The sequence below is a fragment of the Bubalus kerabau genome, chromosome 6, assembly GCF_029407905.1.
Source record: "Bubalus kerabau isolate K-KA32 ecotype Philippines breed swamp buffalo chromosome 6, PCC_UOA_SB_1v2, whole genome shotgun sequence".
Lineage (NCBI taxonomy): Eukaryota > Metazoa > Chordata > Mammalia > Artiodactyla > Bovidae > Bubalus > Bubalus kerabau.
The window spans coordinates 71,227,557-71,245,995 of NC_073629.1; the positions used below are offsets into that span (position 1 = coordinate 71,227,557).

Here is an 18,439-nt window from a genome sequence, read left to right on the forward strand (position 1 = left end):
TAAATAAACTACAATTCTTGTTATTTGTTTGACCTTACTTTCCATATCTTTTGTAGAATCTCCTTGATTTATTTCTTAACTTGGCTGCACCTCACTTTTCTTCAAAAGTATTTATTACATGAGGCTATAGTAGAAAACCTTTCACCTTTTATCCTAGACACTAATTTTTTACCTCACATTTGAATAATAAGTTGACTAAATTTTTAAGTCTATGTTTAAGATTATTTTCTTTCTATACAAGCATACCTCAGTTTTTTTTTTTTTCTGTTTTGTGAATATGCATTTTTACCAACTGAAGATTTATGGCAAAACTGCATCAAGCAAATCTCCTAGAACTGTTTTTCCAACCACATTTGCTCTCTTTGTGTCTGTTTCACATTTTGGTAATTCTTGCATTGTTTCAAACTTTGTAATTATTGTATTTGTTATGGTGATCTGTAATTATATTTGATGTTGCTATTGTAATTGCTTTGGGACACCACAAACTGTGCCCATAAAAATGAATAACTTAATCAATAGCTGTCATATGCGTTCTGACTGCTCCACCCACCAGCCATTCACCCATGTCTCTCCCTCTCTTTGAACTTCCCTTATTCCTTGAGACACAAAAATAATGAAATTAGGCCAATTAATAACCCTACAGTGGCCTCTAAATGTTCAAGTAAAGGAAGATTCACACGTCTCTAACTATAGATCAATAGCTAGGAATGATTTAGGTCACCACAAAGCATTGAGTAGAGTTCCCTGTGCTATACAGTAGGTTCTCATTAGTTCTGTATTTTATACATAGTATCAATAGTGTATATACATCAATCTCAATCTCCCAATTAATCCCAGCCCCCATTTCCCCTTTGGTATCCATATGTTTGTTCTGTACATCTGTGTCTATTTCTGCTTTGCAAATAAGATCATGTATGCCATTTTTATAAATTCTACATATATGCATTATCCAGAAAAGAGGTGGTATGCACATATGTAGAGCTGATTTGCTTTGCTGTGTAGTAGAAACACAACATTGTAAAGCAAGTATACTCTAATTAGTTTTAAACAGAATATGAAAAAGATATCTGCGGGGCTTCCCAGATGGTACTAGTGGTAAAGAACCTGCCTGCCAGTGCAGGAGACATAAGAACTGTGGGTTCGATCCCTGGGTAGGGAAGATCCCCGGGAGAAGGAAATGGCAACTCACTCCAGTATTCTTGCCTGGAGAATTTCATGGACAGAAGAGTGTGGTGGGCTACAATCCATGAGGCCACAAAGAGTCGGACATGACTGAAGCAACTTAGCAGCAGCATCTAAATAACTTTGCTGCACAGCAGAAACTAACACAACGTTGTAAATCAATTATATTTCAGTTACAAAAATTTAAAACTAGAAATGATTAAGCTTATTGATAATGGCAAGTTTTGCTGGGCATTTTACACCAGTTAGCCAAATTGTAAATTAAAAGGACACATTTTTGAAGGAAATTAAAAATGCTACTGGAGAAGGAAATGGCAACCCACTCCAGTATTCTTGCTTGGAGAATCCCATGGACGGAGGAGCCTAGTGGGCTACAGTCCATGGGGTCTCAAAGAGTTGGACACGACTCAGTGACTAAACCACCACCACCATCACCACCAAAAATGCTACTCCAGTGAACACATGAATAATAAGAAAGTGAAACATCCTTAGTACTGATACTTAGAAAGTTTTAGTGGTCTGCATAGAAAATCAAGTCAATAACAACATTCCCTTAAGCCAAAGCTTAATCCAGAGCAAGACTCTAACTCTCTTCAATCCTGTGCATGACAAGAAAGGTGAGGAAGCTGCAGAAGAAAAGTTTGAAGCTAGCACAATTTGGTTTATGAGGTTGAAGGAAAGAAGCCATCTCTGTAAAATTTAAGTGCAAGATGAAGCTGCTATAGAAGCTGCAACAGGTTATCCAGAAGATCTTGCCAAGGTAATTAATGAAAGTGGCTACACTAAACAACAGATTTCTAATGCAGACAAAACAGCCGTATATTGGAAAAGGATGCCATTGAAGACTCAAAGTTAGGAAAAGTCAATGTTTGGATTCAAAGGACAGGATGACTCTTTTATTATCGGCTAACACAATTAGGGACTTTAAGTTGAAGCCAATGCTCATTTACCATCCTAAAAATCCTAGGATTCTTAGAGTTACAACCTTAAATCATCTCTATGTTCTATTACTAGAACAATAAACTTAGATGACAGCTCATCTGTTTATAACATGGTTTCCTGAATATTAAGTCTACTGTTTAGACCTACTGCTTAAAAATGAAAAAAGATTTCTTTCAAAATTTTACAACTCATTGACAGTGCAGCTGGTCATCCAATAGTTCTGATTGAGATGTACAAAGAGATTAATGTCACTCTGATGCCACAGTATTCTGTGGTCCATTTATCAAGAAGTAATTTTGACTTTCAAGTCTTATTTTCAGAAATACATTTTGTAAGGCTATAGCTACACTGGTTAGCAATTCCTCTGATTGATCTTTTCAAAGTAAATTGAAAACCTAGAAAGGATTCACCATTCTAGATGCTCTTAAGGACGCTTGTGATTTATGGGAGGGGGTCAAAATACCAACATTAACAGGAGTTTGAAAGATGTTGATTCCAATCCTCCTTGATGACTTTGAAGGGTTCAAGACTTCAGGGAAGAAAGTAACTGCAGATTTTGTGAAAATAGCAAAAGAATTAGAAGTGGAGACTAAAGAGCTCACTGAACCGCTTCAATCTTACCATAAAACTTGAACAAATGAGGAATTGCTTCTTAGAGCTGAGCAAAGTGATTTATTGAGGTGGAATCTACACCTGGTGAAGATGCTGTGAAGATGGTGGAAATGATCAAAAAGTATTTAGAATATTACATAAACTTAGTGGCTAATGCAGCAGCAGGGTTTTAGAGGATTGACTTCAATTTGGAAAGTTCTACCATGCGTGGTTCAGACATAAAGCATCTGCCTGCAATGCAGGAGACCTGTGTTTGATCCCTGAGTTGGGAAAATCCCCTGGAGGAGGACATGGCAACACCACTTCAGTATTTTTGTATGGAGAATCGCCATGGACAGAGGAAGCTGGCAGGCTACAGTTCATGGGGTTGCAAAGAGTCAGACATGACTAACTGACTGAGCACACAGATTGTGGGAAAATATGTTATAGAGAAATTGTTTGTGAAAGGAAGAGTAGATTGAAGAGGTAAATTTCATTACCATCTTATTTTAATTGCCACAGCCACACTGACATTTAGCAACCACCACCCTCCAGCCAACAGCCATCAACGTCAGGGCAAAATCCCCTGTGACTTGCTGAAATCTCAGATAATGGTTAGCGGTTTTTAGTTATAAAGTACTTTTAACAAAGATATATACATTTTTCAATATGATACTTTTGCACACTTAATAGACTATACTACAGTGTAAATATAATTTTATATGCACTGGGAAACCAAAACTTTGTGTGTCTCACTTTATTGTGATACTTGCTTTATTTATCATGGTGGTCTGGAACTGAACCTGTAGTATCTCTGAGTTATGCCTGTACTTCCAAACTGTTACTCCATTGTCTTCTTGCATTCAGTGTTGCTGCTAAGCAATGTGATGTCATTTTATTCTTGTTCCTTTAGAAGCTTTTAAAATTGTCTGACTTTGGCCCTTAAATTTTATTAAAATATTGTTTTATATATATATATATATATACATACATATATAATTAAAAGTAAACATGGCTATATGTATATTTTACTCTTTCTTCTACTTAGCATATCTTATATTTATTTGTTCATATATTTTCCGCTCTCCATTTTTCTTTTTCTCATCTTCTGGGAAACCAGTTACCTCAGCACTTTTACTTCTCTATATCTTTCCATTTCTTTTTTAATTTTATATTTCTTCATCCTTCCCAGAATTCTTTTGGGAAATTGTTCAGTCTGATCTTTAAGCTCATGAACTATTCTTTAATAACATCCATTTTACTATTAGTATCATCCACCTACATAAGATTTTCACTTCTATACTTTATTACTATTTTTTCTCATTCTTATTTTATTTTATATTGTTTTTATTCCCCCCTTTTTGGTAAGTTCAATATAATGAATTGAAATTCTTATTCTGTCTAATATTGCTTCTTGTAGCACCTCTTGTCCAGCTTGTTATCTTTTTCTTGATATAGTTTTATTTTAACCTATGAGGACGTATTCCCAGAGATTCTCTGATATCTCAGTGCTTATTCTTCTTACCAGGTCTATGTTCTAGTTACATATGAAGTGCTACTTACAATTCCAAGAAAGTAACATTTTGCCTGTGCTTATGTTTTTTCCTCCAACTGAAAATACGTACATTTTTGCCTTTTGAAATCCATTTGTTCTGCAGTACCTTAATTGCATTTGTTTTCTACACTAAGTTTTTGTTCTCCTTAATAATTACAATTAATGCCTTCATCTTGTACATTCCATAACACTCTATACGTACTTTTAATTGTGGTTGTTTTGAGCAATCTTCCCCTTGCCAAAATATGAATTTATTGAAAACTATGGATTTTCTGTCTCTGTGTCTTCCTTAACATTTGGCAGCTTATCATATCCACAAGGAATACTCTTAAGAGATCTTAAATCAATATATAAATGAAGTTTACATTTATCTGAGCAAGGTAAATTACATGGCAACAAGTATGGAAATGGATAAATAGAATGTGGGTAAGCAAACTATCCATAAGGATAATATATGATTTTTTAATGTTTAATTAGAAATGACATATGTCATACTATGATTTTTCTAATCCTTATATTGTTACTGTAAGCCCAGACAGAATAATTCATATTTTATATATGCTGAGTATTTTAACTCCTACATAGGGCCATATTTCCCTGTTTACTTTCTCACTGTGATATTTCAAGTAGCCAAAACTTTTAAAATATTTGCCAGATAAACAAATACACTAGTGAATGAATGACCCATGGCTGTTTATACCATGACCATGTACTTATTGCTCTGTAAAGTCTCTATTAGTGCCTGCTGTCTTGGTATAATTATTAATAATAGTGCCTTTAAATCTTGAACATGTTCTAATTTGAATAATATATGATTACATAAATTAAATGCCATACTGTTTCTGTCATCAATAGATCAATTAAAACTTTACTAATAATTTCAAGGATATAAATAATTGTGAGGTTCAAATGAGGCAGGGATAGGTCTGGGACATCAGACATGGCTTTCCAGGTTTTTTCTTCCCTTGAAGAACTTGCACCTAGGGCCCAGCAAAGTAGATATCTATGAGTTTTATCAGTTTACCTCACACAGAGGCAAGTGTTTATTTCTTTATGAAATATTTCTGTTTTCTTTTTCAGAAAGTTGTATAGTTTCTATGACTTTCTCCAGAGAGTGTAACCTTATAGATTCTGAGTTTATTTAATATAAGCAATCCTTTAGCCAGGCATCATCCTGCTAAGGGCATTTGATAGATAAGATCTCTTCCTCCTAGAAAGTATCATTTTTTTTTTTTTTTTTTTTTTTTGGAGTGCCATTTGACATAGGGATTAGATCAGATCATGCGTATTCTTTCCTTTCCCCCTGGGCACTTTACAAACAGAATGAATGGGTCACCGTCCAAATACTTTAACTCCTTCTTCCCACACCTCCAACAGGTTTTGAAATTTAGAGAGCATTTTATTACACTTAGTTTTTTTTAACTACACTTTAGATTATTATTACATATATATTGTTAACAGCTCTAGGTATTCAAAATCCAACAGTAAATAAGGCATATAAAACTCTATCCTCATGAAGCTAGTATATTAGTGGTAAAGATGATATTATATATGTCAGTGGAATTTCTGTAAGATTATGAAGTTATAACATATGCTTAAGGGTATATACTATACTGTTTCATTTATATTAGCAAATAAATCAATTGAATTACACATGACAGCTTAACTACTGATTATTTTTGTTGTAAACATTATCCAAAATTCCTCTTTCTAGGTATTAACTTGTAATAAATATATGTTTTATTTTATTTAAATTAAACCTGTTATCCCTTCTAGTTTTTATTCTAAATTGCCTAACCAAATATTTTTTTTTCTTCATAAAATACTGCATGTCAGATATTTTAAAGAGATATAATGTTTCAGGGATACTTATTCTATCATGTATTTTGAATTTTTTCCATTGTTAGAAATTAAACATATAAATTTCTTTATTTATACTGAAGGGATATGGCATACCAAGCAGACATTGCAACCCTACAAGTACATGTTAGTGTTTTCTTAACCTTCTGTTATAAGTATAGCTGAAAGATGGGACAATTGCAGTTATTTCAACAAAATTTATACAGATGCAGTTATGAAGAAGCAAATTCAGATATTTTTCACAAAGTGCCAGCTGTTATATAAAAGAAATTTCTGAGAACAAAACTGCTATTTTCAATTCAGAATATAAGGTCACAGGATTAATTATTTGAGGGTCATTATTATATCCAAGTGCCTGTGATCAGATTTATACAATCTTTAGTTATTTTATCTCCATTATGTACTTTGTCTTTCTCTAAATCCATTTATGAGTCTGAAATGAAGACTCTCAAGGAGATTTTAGGGTTTCCATTGAAACGCATTCCATTTTCTGCCTCCAACATTTTTCTTCCAAATTCATCCAATTTATCATATCTTGCTGATTTCAGTCCACTTGTGCATTAGGCAGTTCTATCAGTGCTTTTTTTTTTTTCCCTCCTAAATTGTTTGCTGGAATGACTGAATTTTAGTCCAGGATATAAAACAATATAAACTAAATTACTTCAGATAAGTAATTAGAGCATACTCAAGCATGTAAAACTAGAAATGTTTGTTGCTGGATTTAAAATTGAAAACAAAATTTAGTTTGTATCAGTATAATAGTTCAAATTGCTTTTTAAGTATTTTTAATATTCTTACTAACAGGAATAGAGAGGAAGAAGGTTAAATTCAAATGAAAGTAAGTATAGCTTAATGGAAAGAAAATAGGCTTTGAATCAAATACATTGCTTTTACTTTCTAATTCTAAGCCACAATATGATTATATTCCAGTCCCATATTCCATATACCCCCCTGCATTGTCCAGCTTCCCATGCACTAAAGGATTATATGATTATTTCTGCCTACTTGACTGTGAGCAAAAGTGAAACTTATCACTTCCGAGTAAAAGCAATTAAGAGTTATCATTCTCTTTCCCCCCTTGTAGATCTTGGAGGCCATGTGTTCCATTAGCATATTTAAAAGGTACTACTGACACACATTGGTTCTTAGATGAGAAATGGATAAATCTTTACTCTGCTAAGCTACTGGGTTTATAGAGATAGAAGAAATTAAGGTTAATTATGCTGATAAATATAGACATTGATACATAAGAAAACCCTTAAATATGGCCTCATCTTAGTGTCCAGATACGAAAATTGGGAAAAATTGGCAGGCTAAGTTTTGTAGTAGCAAAGCATTTCCCTGTTATAACTTGGAAGGCAAACTGTATGTCTGCTAACTTAATGGCTTTAGGGGAAAAACAGAGTATTGATTTTGTGTGTTGGTTGTACTGTACTGTGTTTGGAAAGTTATCCTATAGAAAAAAGAGGAGCTCAGCAAAGTAGGGGCTTCCCTGGTGGCTCAGAGGTTAAAGCATCTGCCTGCAATATGGGAGACCCGGGTTCGATCCCTGGGTCAGGAAGATCCACTGGAGAAAGGAATGGCAACCCACTCCAGTACTCTTGCCTGGAGAACCCATGGAGGGAGGACTCTGGTAGGCTACAGTCCATGGGATCGCAAAGAGTCGGACATGACTGAGCGACTTCACTTTCACTTTCAGCAAAGTAGCTGGTTTTCCAGGCAAAATAAAGAGAATGAAGAGTTCAGAAATTTAGGGCTTTGGAAAATCTGTCTGCTTCTATAATCCCAAATAGTAAAACAAAACAGGAAATTAAAAAAGGCTTTGAGACAAAGGCCCAAACCTCTTAGTTGAAGATGATGACTTAGGACAGAAGTTAGATTAAGTGTGTGGGCTTCCCACCTACTGTTGTGAATAGCTTTATAGTAACTTCCATTAAATTGGTAGAGTAAGAGAGATTGGAAGAAAGAAAAAGAAAGCAGATCTGAACACTATATGTGACTCCAAAAGACTTTTACATGCGATTACTGGCACATAGAACTGAGAGAAGAAATAGATCAACAGCTGAAAGTTTAATGGAAAGATATTACAAGAGTATCTTAGTCTGAGATAACTTTGAGCATTCAAGACTTAAATATACACTGAATCTCCAATCTTTAGCAACAAGAAATACACTGAGAAAGCTGTTGTACCCTTCAGAGTAGGCAATTCACCCCATCTGAGATGTGACAAAGAAGGATAATGAAAGACAGGACTTCTCACAGAGAGCAATGTGAGAGACTAATCCAGGACCCATCCACACCTAAAGGTAGGAGAAGTTCACAGAGAAAACCAGTAACTAGTGTGTCCTTCCTGTTCTCCCCATTTGTAGTTGACTTTCCCTATACCAGTGTGTGTCTGGGTGGGTGATTTGGGAGATGACTTGTCTTTGTAATTCATGTCTTTAGACAAAATCATATTCAGGCCTGATTGATAGACTCTTAAAAAACATCTAGAGATTCTGGACTTGATGGCACTTTCAATTGTTTTTCTTCAGGAGTATGTTCTATATGTAGGGGAAAAAGGATCAAATGATCTGTGATGACTTGTGGCAAGGATTTTGTGCTTATAAAATATTCCAGTTATTTGTCTACAATTCCAAGCCTCTCTCAAAATTTAATTGGGAGGCCATAGTTTAGTTCTAGTTGATAGATTGTGACTCAAAGTAAGTATATTACTTCTAGGGTAAGGTATTTTAGTGTACCTTTCCCTCACTTCTTTCCTGCAGAGTCCTTGGAGAGCTCACATTTTCAGATGGTTTAGCTACATTATAGAAGATGGCTAGCCTATCTACTTTAGATTTACATGAGCAAAATCAACCTTTATTAACCATTTGACTTTGTTTTTATCTGTTACTACAGCTAGAATGAAGGGCTTCCCTGGTGGCTCAGTGGTAAAGAAACTACCTGCCAATGCAGGAGCCACAGGAGACACAGATTCAATCCTTGGATCAGAGAGATCCCCTAGAGGAAGAAATGGCAACCCACTCCAATATTCTTGCCTGGAAAAATCCCATGGACAGAGGAACCTGATAGGCTACAGTCCATTTGATCGTAAAGAGTCAGACACAATTGAGCGACAGCATGCACGCATGTGCAGTTAGTGTTAATTATTCTAACCACAGTGATCACATCTTACTTAGTCAAAAGGGTATACTAAAAGGATGTATTAAAAGAGTATTCCACAATAAAACATATGTATAGTACTTGGCATGAAGCTTATCGCATGGCATATACCCATACAGTAAACTGTCTAACATGTAGTAAATGTTCAGTAAATGTTTGCTGCTGTTATTATTTCTATTGTTATTGCTAGACCTCATGTTCCCACAAGTGTTAAAACAATGATAGATAATGTCTATACAGTCTATCTTGATTTCAGGAATATCTTTCAATTAAAAGAGATTCTCATAAGAATATTTAGGATAAAGTGGAAAATATTTAGATGATGGCTCAAGTGGTAAAGGATCCGCCCGCAATGTGGGGGACACAGGAGATGTAGCTTTGATCCCTGGGTCGAGAAGACCACCTGGAGAAGGGAATGGCAACCCACTCCAGTATTCTTGCCTAGAGAATCCCCATGGACAGAGGAGCCTGGGAGGCTACAGGCCATAGGGTGAGAGTCGGAAATGGCTAAAGCAACTTAGCATGCATGCATGCACTTTCAAGCTATTAGTCCCTGGCTTCAGTTCAGTTCAATTCAGTTCAGTAGCTCAGTTGTGTCTGACGCTTTGCGACCCCATGGACTGTAGCATACCAGGCCTTCCTCTCCAACACCAATTCCCAGAGTCTACTCAAACTTATGTCCATTTAGTTGATGATAACATCCAACCATCTCATCCTCTGTCGTCCCCTTTTCTTCCCACCTTCACTGTTTCCCAGCATCACAGTCAGTTCTTCGCATCAAGTGGTCAAAGTATTGGAGCTTCAGCTTCAGCATCCGTCCCTCCAATGAATATTCAGGACTGGTTTCCTTTAGGATGGGCTGGTTGGATCTCCTTGCAGTCCAAGGACTCTCAAGGGTCTTCTCCAGCACCACAATTCAAAAGCATCAATTCTTTGGCACTCAACTTTTTTTATAGTCCAACTCTCACATCCATACAGGACTACTGGAAATACCATAGCCTTGACTAGACGGACCTTTGTTGGCAAAGTAATGTCTCTGCTTTTTAATATTCTATCTAGGTCAGTCATAACTTTTCTTCCAAGAAACAGGTTATCTTTTTTTTTCATGGCTTCAGTCACCATGTGAAGTGATTTTGGAGCCCAAAAAACTAAAGTTTGTTACTGTTTCCACTGTTTCCCCATCTATTTGCCATGAAGTGATAGGACCAGATGATCTTGGTTTTCTGAAGTTTTCTTAGATTTCTTAGTCCCTGGCTCAACCTTGGTCAAAAGCAAAATATATATATATATATATATATATATATATAAATTATGATAGCAGTCTCCAAAAACCACACACACACAACAGTAAACTTTAAAAACCTTAATTGAATAAGGGGATAAACACAATCCTTGACTGGTAAGTGGCTGTGCTAAACCAGAGGCTGAACTTGACTAGGTGGCTAAACTAAAAAAATTGGAAAAAGAGGAAGAGGACCTGACCAGGTATGCGTGACTTTGCACTGAGAGGGAAATAGACTTCAAAGAGGTACTTCAGTCCTGTCATTGAATAAATTAGAAAAATGACCAAGCAAACAGCATCAGCTTTTTTCTTTTAATTTTAATATTCAACCTCTATTTCTCCTGTCTCCCTCCCTTCATCTTTCCTCCCCTTTCTTTTCCTTCTCTCCTTATTTTAATTTTAATTGACTTGTACTTTTTGTTTGATATTTAAAACATCATTTCCTGAGCCTAAGTTATGAAGAACTACCTCAATGTTTTCTTCTAAAAGATTTTTAGCTTTAATGTTTACCTATTTGTCTATGATCCATTTGAGTTGATTTTTACATTTGATGTGATAAATAAGGATCCAAGGTCACTTTTTAGAATGAGTTATTTAATTGTACCACCATCATTTATTGAAAAGACAGTACTATTCCCCCGTTGAATTGTCTTGGCACTCTTGAAAAAATCAATTGACCATAAATGGACTTATTTTTGGATTCTCAATTCTATTAAACTGATGTTAATGTTTATCTTTATGCCAGTATCACCCTGACTTAAATATTATAGGTTTGTAGAAAGTTTTTGAATAAGGAAATGTGAGTTCTCCAAATTTTATTGTTTTGGCTATTCAGAATCTCTTGCAATTTTGTATGAATTTTAAGATATCAGCTTTTTAATTTCTTCAAAAAAAGTTCCTTGGGATTTTATTAGGGATTGTTTGACTCTCTAGATTTCTTTGGGTATTATTGCCATTTTTAACAATTTTAAGTCTCCTGATCCAAGAACATGAGGTTCTTTCCATTTCTTTAGATCATCTTCAATTTATTTTAGTTTTTTTCAGTTACAGTATACAAGTCTTGCAGACTTCCCTGGTGGCTCAGTGGTAAATAATCAGCCTGACAATGCAGGAAATGTGGGTTTGATCCCTGGAAGATCTCCTGGAGAAGGTAATGGCAACCCACTCCAGTATTCTTGCTTGGAAATCCTCAATCCATATTGAGGAGCCTGGACTACAGTCCATGGGGCTGCAAAAGAATCCTAAATGACTTAGTGACTAAGCAATAACAACATACAAGTTTAGTATTTGTTTTACTAAATTTATTCCATAGTATTTTTCTTTTGATGCTATTATAGATGGAATTATATTCTTAAATTCTTTTTGAATTGTTCATTGCCAATGTACAGAAGTAAAATTGACTTTTGGATATTGCTGTCATACTGAACTTGTTAGTTGTAATATTAGTAGTTTTTTAAATGTAGTCCTTAGATTTTCCATAGAGTATATCACATAATCTACAAGTGGAGGAAATTTTACATCTTCCTTAGTAATTGTGACCCTTTTTTCTCTTTTTCTTGGTGATGTGCATTGGCTAGAGCCTCCAGCACAATGTTGAGTAGATGGAGAAAGAAAAGACATCTTTGCCTTGCTCCTAATCTTAGAAAGAAAGCTTTAAATACATTGTTAGGTGTAGGATTTTTATAGATAATCTTTATAAGATTGAAGCCATTCCTTCTGTTCTGAATTTGTTGAATCAAGAAAGGTTGCTGAAACTTAACTACTTTTTCTCCATTTATTGAGATGATCATGTAGTTTTTGCCCTATATTCTATTGATTTGGCATACTGCATTAATTACTTTTTATGTTAAATAAACTTTGCTTTCCTAGAATAATTCAACTTGGTCATGATGTATATAATACTTTAATATAAGGTTGGATTCAGATCACTAGTATTTTGATGTTGGTCTATAGATTTATTTTGTTGTCTTTGGTTTTAGTATCAAGGTACTACTAACCTCTTAGAATGAAATGAAATGTGCTTCTTCCTCTTCTGTTTTTTGAGAGGGTAATAATTTGTGAATAATTGGCATAAATTCTTTTTTAAATGTTTGGAATAATTCCCCAGTGAAGACATCTGGTTGAATGGTGTTTCCTAAAATATCAGGGTCCAATCACTATAATCTATTAATGTGACCTTGTTAGAAAAAGGGTCTTTGCAGTTGCGATTAAGTATCCTGAGATGAGAACAGATCCTAGATTATCTGTAAAGTCCATGGATGCCATCACAAATGCCCTTATTAAAAAAAAAAAAAGGTAGCATGAGATTCCACATACACACAAATGGGAAGAAGAGAAGATAATGTGAAGATGGAGGCAGATAGGAATGCTGGCAGCTATCCAGAAGCTGAAAGAAGCAATAAACAGATTCTCTCTTATAGCTTCTGAAGGGAATGCAGCTCTGCTGACATCCTGATTTCAGCTTAACAAAAGTAATTTTGAATTAATGGCTTCTAAAGTTGTAAAGAGAATATTTTTTGTTGTTTTCAGCCAACAAGTTTGTGATAAGTTTTAAAATAGTCACAGAAATCTAATATACCACTTATACCTAGGGTTTTATTTGTATGAAAACATTAAACTACTGACTTGATTTCCTTACTTGTTATAGGATTATTTAGATTTTCAGTTTCTTCTTGGGTCAGTATGAGTAGTTTTCCACTTTATAAGAATTTATTCATTTCATCTAAATTATGTAATTTTGGCATTTGTTATTCATTGTATTTCTTTATAATCCTTTATATTTCTATAAATTTGCTTATGTACTTTCATTTTTTATTTTAGTAATGTGAGTCCATTCTTTTTCTCTCCCTCTCACTTTTTTCATGGGGAAATCAATCTAAAATTTTCTCAATTTTGCTGGTCGTCTCAAAAAAATCAACTTTGTTTTTGTTGATTTTTCTCTATTTTTCTATTTCCACTTTCATTTACATCTACTTTAATCTTTATTACCACTTTTTTTCTTCTGGGTTTCAGTCAGTTCAGTCACTCAGTCATGTCTGACTCTTTTCAGCCCCATGGACTGCAGCATGCCAGGCTTCCCTGTCCATCACCAGCTCCGAGAGTTTGCTTGAACTCATGCCCATCGAGTCAATGATGCCATCCAACGGTCTCATTCTCTGTTATCCCCTCTGCTCCTGCCTTCAATCCCTCCCAGCATCAGGGTCTTCCCAATGAGTTAGTTCTTCTCATAAGGAGGCCTAAGTATTGGAGCTTCAGCTTCAGCATCAGTCCTTCCAATGAATATTCAGGACTGATTTCCTTTAGGATGGACTGGTTGGATCTCCTTACAGTCCAAGGGACTCTCAAAAGTCTTCTCCAACACCACAGTTCAAAAGCATCAATTCAGTGTTTAGCGTTTTTTATGGTCCAACTGTCACATCTATACTGGAAAAACCATAGCTTTGACTATGTGGACATTTGTGGGTAGTGTAGTGTCTCTGCTTTTTAATATGCTGTCTAAGTTGGTCATACCTTTTCTTCCAAGAAGCAAAAGTCTTTTAATTTCATGGCTGCAGTCACCATCTGCAGTGATTTTGGAGTGCAAGAAAATAAAGTCTGTCACTATGTCCATCGTTTCCCCATCTATTTACCATGAAGTGGTGGGATCAGATGTCATGATCTTAGTTTTTTGAATGTTGAGTTTTAAGCCAACTTTTTCACTCTCCTCTTTCACTTTCATCAAGATGCTCTTTAGTTCTTTTTTGCTTTCTGCCATAAGGCTGGGGTCATCTGTGTAACAGGTTATTGATACATCTCCCAGAAATCTTGATTCCAGCTTGTGATTCATCCAGACTGGCATTTCACATGATGTACTCTACATATAAGTTAAATAAGCACAGTGACAATATACAGCTTTGATGTACTCCTTTCCCAATTTGGAACCAGCCTGTTGTTCCATGTCTGGTTCTAACTGCTGCTTCTTGACCTGCATACAGATTTCTCAGGAGTCAGATAAGGTGGTCTGATCTTCCCATCTCTTTCATATTTCCCACAGTTTATTGTGATCCGCACAGTCAAAGGCTTTGGTGTAGTCAGTGAAGCAGAAGTAGATGTTTTTCTGGAACTCTCTTGCTTTATCTATGATCCAGCGGATGTTGGCAATTTGATCTGTGGTTCCTCTGCCTTTTCTAAATCCAGCTTGAACATCTGGAAGTTCTTGGTTCACATACTGTTAAAGCCTGGCTTGGAGAATTTGAGTATTTGCTAGCGTGTGAGATGAGTGCAATTGTGCAGTAGTTTGAACATTCTTTGGCATTGCCTTTCTTTGGGATTGGAGTGAAAACTGACCTTTTCCAGTCCTGTGGCCACTGCTGAGTTTTCCAGATTTGCTGGCATATTGAGTGCAGCACTTTAACAGCAGCATCTTTTAGGATTTAAAGTAGCTCAGCTGGAATTCCATCATCACTAGTTTTGTTTGTAGTGATGCTTCCTAAGGCCCACTTGACTTCATATTCCAGGATGTCTGGCTCTAGATGAGTGATCACACCATCATGGTTATCTGGGTCATTAAGACCTTTTTTATACAGTTCTTCTGTGTATTCTTGTTACCTCTTCTTAATCTCTTATGTTGCTGTTACGGCCTTACTGTTTCTGTCCTTTATTCTGCCCATCTTTGCATGAAATGTTCCCATGGTATCTCTAACTTTCTTGAGGAAATCTCTACTCTTTCCCATCCTTTTGTTTTCCTCTGCTTCTTTGCATTGATCACTGAGGAAGGCTTTCTTATCTCTCCTTTCTATTCAATGGCACTCTGCATTCAGAAGGGTATATCTTTGCTTTTCTCTTTTGCCTTTCACTTCTCTTTTTTTCTCAGCTATTTGTAAGGCCTCCTCAGACAACCATTTTGCCTTTTTGCATTTCTTCCTCTTGGGGATGGTTTTGATCACTGCCTCCTGTACAGTGTTACGGACCTCCATCCATAGTTCTTCAGGCACTCTATCTCTCAGATATAATCCCTTGAATCTATTTGTCACTTCCACTGTATAATCGTAAGGAGTTTGATTTAGGTCATAGCTGAATGGTCTAGGGGTTTTCCCTACTTTCTTCAATGTAAGTCTGGATGTGACAATAAGAAGTTCAAGACCTGAGCCACAGTCAGTTCCCAGTCTTGTTTTTGCTGACTGTATAGAGCGTCTCCATCTTTGGCTACAAGGAATATAATCAATCTGGTTTCAGTATTAACCATCTGGTGATGTCCAAGTGTAGAATCATCTCTTGTGTTGTTGGTAGAGGGTGTTTGCTTTGACCAGTGCATTCTCTTGGCAAAACTCTGTTAGTCTTTGCCCAGCTTCATTTTGTACTCCAAGGCCAAATTTGCCTGTTACTCCAGGTATCTCTTAACTTCCTACTTTTGCATTCCAATCTCCTATGATGAAAAGGACATTGTTTTTTGCTGTTAGTTCTAGAAGGTCTTGTAGGTCTTCAGAGGACGGTTCAACTTGAGCTTCTTTGGCATTCGTAGTTGGAGCATAGACTTGGATACTGTGATATTGAAGAGTTTGCTTTGGATTTACCTTGGGTTACTGTTACATTGAATGGTTTGCCCTCTCTTGGGTTTTGATTTACCTTATTTTACTAGTTTGTTGAGGTGGAAGGTTATCTATTTGAGAACTTTCATTTTAATATAGGTCTTTACAGTATAAATTTTGTTTTGACCAATGCTTTTTCTGAATCCCATGATTTATTTTTCTTTTCTGTCATCTTATATTTTTCTAATGTTGCAGGTGATTTCTTCTTTGATCTATTAGTTATTTGGAAGTGTATTTAATTTCCACATATTTGTAACTGTTCAAAATTTATTTCTACTACTGATTTCTAATTAAATTACATTGTGGTAAAGGGCATGCTTTGTATGATTCAGTATTTCTAAATTCATTGACTATTGAATATCATTGACTGTTGTTTCATAGCCTTGCTAGGCTATGAATGGTCTATTCTATAAAATATGGGCACTTGAGAAGAATACGTTTATTCTGTCATTGGGTAGTCTCTTAGGATTGATTAATTTATAGTGTTAGTGAAGCCTTGTATACGATTGTAGATCTTCTGCCCAACTCATTTATTTTTGTTGTTTTTCAGTCACTAATTCATGTCCAATTCTTTGTGACCCTATGAACTGCAGTATACTGGGATTCCCTGTCCTTCACTAACTCCTGAAGTTTGCTCAAACTCATGTCCATTGAGTCTGTGATGCTATCTAATCAATCTCATCCTCTGCCACCCCCTTCTCTCCTGCTTTCAATCTTTCCCAGCATCAGGGTCTTTTCCAATGAGTCAGCTCTTCCCATCAAGTGGCCCAGGAGCTTTAGCTTCAGCATCAGTCCTTGCAGTGAATATTCAGGATTGATTTCCTTTAGAATTGACTGGTTTGATCTCTTTGCTGTCCATGGGACTCTCAAGAGTCTTCTCCAACACCACAGTTCAAAAGCATCAATTCTTCAGTACTCAACCTTCTTTATGGTGCAACTCTTTCATACGTATATGACTGCTGGAAAGTCCATAGCCTTAACTATATGGACCTTTGTCTGCAAAATGATGTCTCTGCTTTTTATTGTTTTTTTTTTCAATTAATTTATTTTAATTGGAGAATGATTACTTTACAATATTGTGATGCTTTTTGCCATACATCAACATTAATCAGCCACAGATATGCATGTGGTTCCTCATCCTAAACCCCCTTCCACCTCCCTCACTTCCTATCCCTCTGGATTGTCCCACAGCACTGGTTTGGGTGCCTTGCTTCATGCATTGAACTTGGACTGGTCGTCTGTTTTGCATATGGTAATATACATGTTTCAATGCCATTCCCTCAAATCATCCCACCCTTGTCTTCTCCCACTGAGTCCAAAAATCTGTTCTTTACATCTGTGTCTTTTTTGCTGCCCTGCATATAGGATTATCATTACTGTCTTTCTGAATTCCATGTATGTGTATTAATATACAGTATTTGTCTTTATCTTTCTGACTTACTTCACTCTGTATAATAGATTCCAGTTTCATACACCTCATTAGGACTAACTCAAATGTGTTCCTTTTTATGGCTGAATTTCTCTGCTTTTTAATATACTGACGTGGTTTGTCATAGCTTTTCTTCCAAGAAGCAAGTGTTTTTTAATTTCATGACTTCAGTCACCATTCCCAGTGATTTTGCAGTCCAAGAAAATAAAATCTGTCACAGTTCCCACTTTTTCACCATCTATTTGCCATTAAGTGATGGGACTGGATGTCATGATCTTAGTTTTATCAACATATTCCTTTGGGAAGATATATACTAAGTCACTCAGTTGTGTCCGACTCTTTGTGACCCCATGGGCTGTAACCCACCGGGCTGCTCTGTCCATGGGATTCTCCAGGCAGGAACACTGGAGTGGATTGCCTTTTCCTCCTCCAGGTGAGCTTCCTGACCCGGGGATTGAACCTCCATCTCCTACATTGGCAGGTGGATTCTTTACCACTGAGCCACCTGGGAAGCTTCTCTGTATATACACTTCCACTCAGTTATGAAGGACATCTTGGCTACTTCTAAGTTTGGTGGTTATAAGTAAACTTGCTATAAATATTAATCTGCAGGTTTTTGGATGGACATAAATTTTCAATATATTTGGTTAAATACCAGGGAGCATGATCACTAGATCAGATTGCATAGTAAAACTATGTTTGGTTTTGTAAGAAACTGCCAAACTACCTTCCAAAGTAACTGTTGTTGTTGTTCACTCGCTCATCATGTCTGACTCTTTGTGACCCCATGGACTATAGTCCTCCAGGCTTTGCTGTCCTTCACTTTCTCCTGGAGTTTGCTCAAACTCATGTCCATTGAGTTGCTGATC

General features: G+C 36.1%; 1 protein-coding gene and 1 pseudogene across 1 annotated transcript in view; one reads left to right on the forward strand and one right to left on the reverse strand.

The window, feature by feature from the left end:
- Window positions 1-18,439, forward strand: part of LRRIQ3 (leucine rich repeats and IQ motif containing 3) — a 216,186-nt gene that overhangs the window by 158,501 nt on the left and 39,246 nt on the right. The gene's annotated exons all lie outside the window — the stretch shown is intronic.
- LOC129655823 (RNA-binding protein with serine-rich domain 1-like) overlaps window positions 1-18,439 on the reverse strand; it is a 33,101-nt pseudogene that overhangs the window by 7,464 nt on the left and 7,198 nt on the right.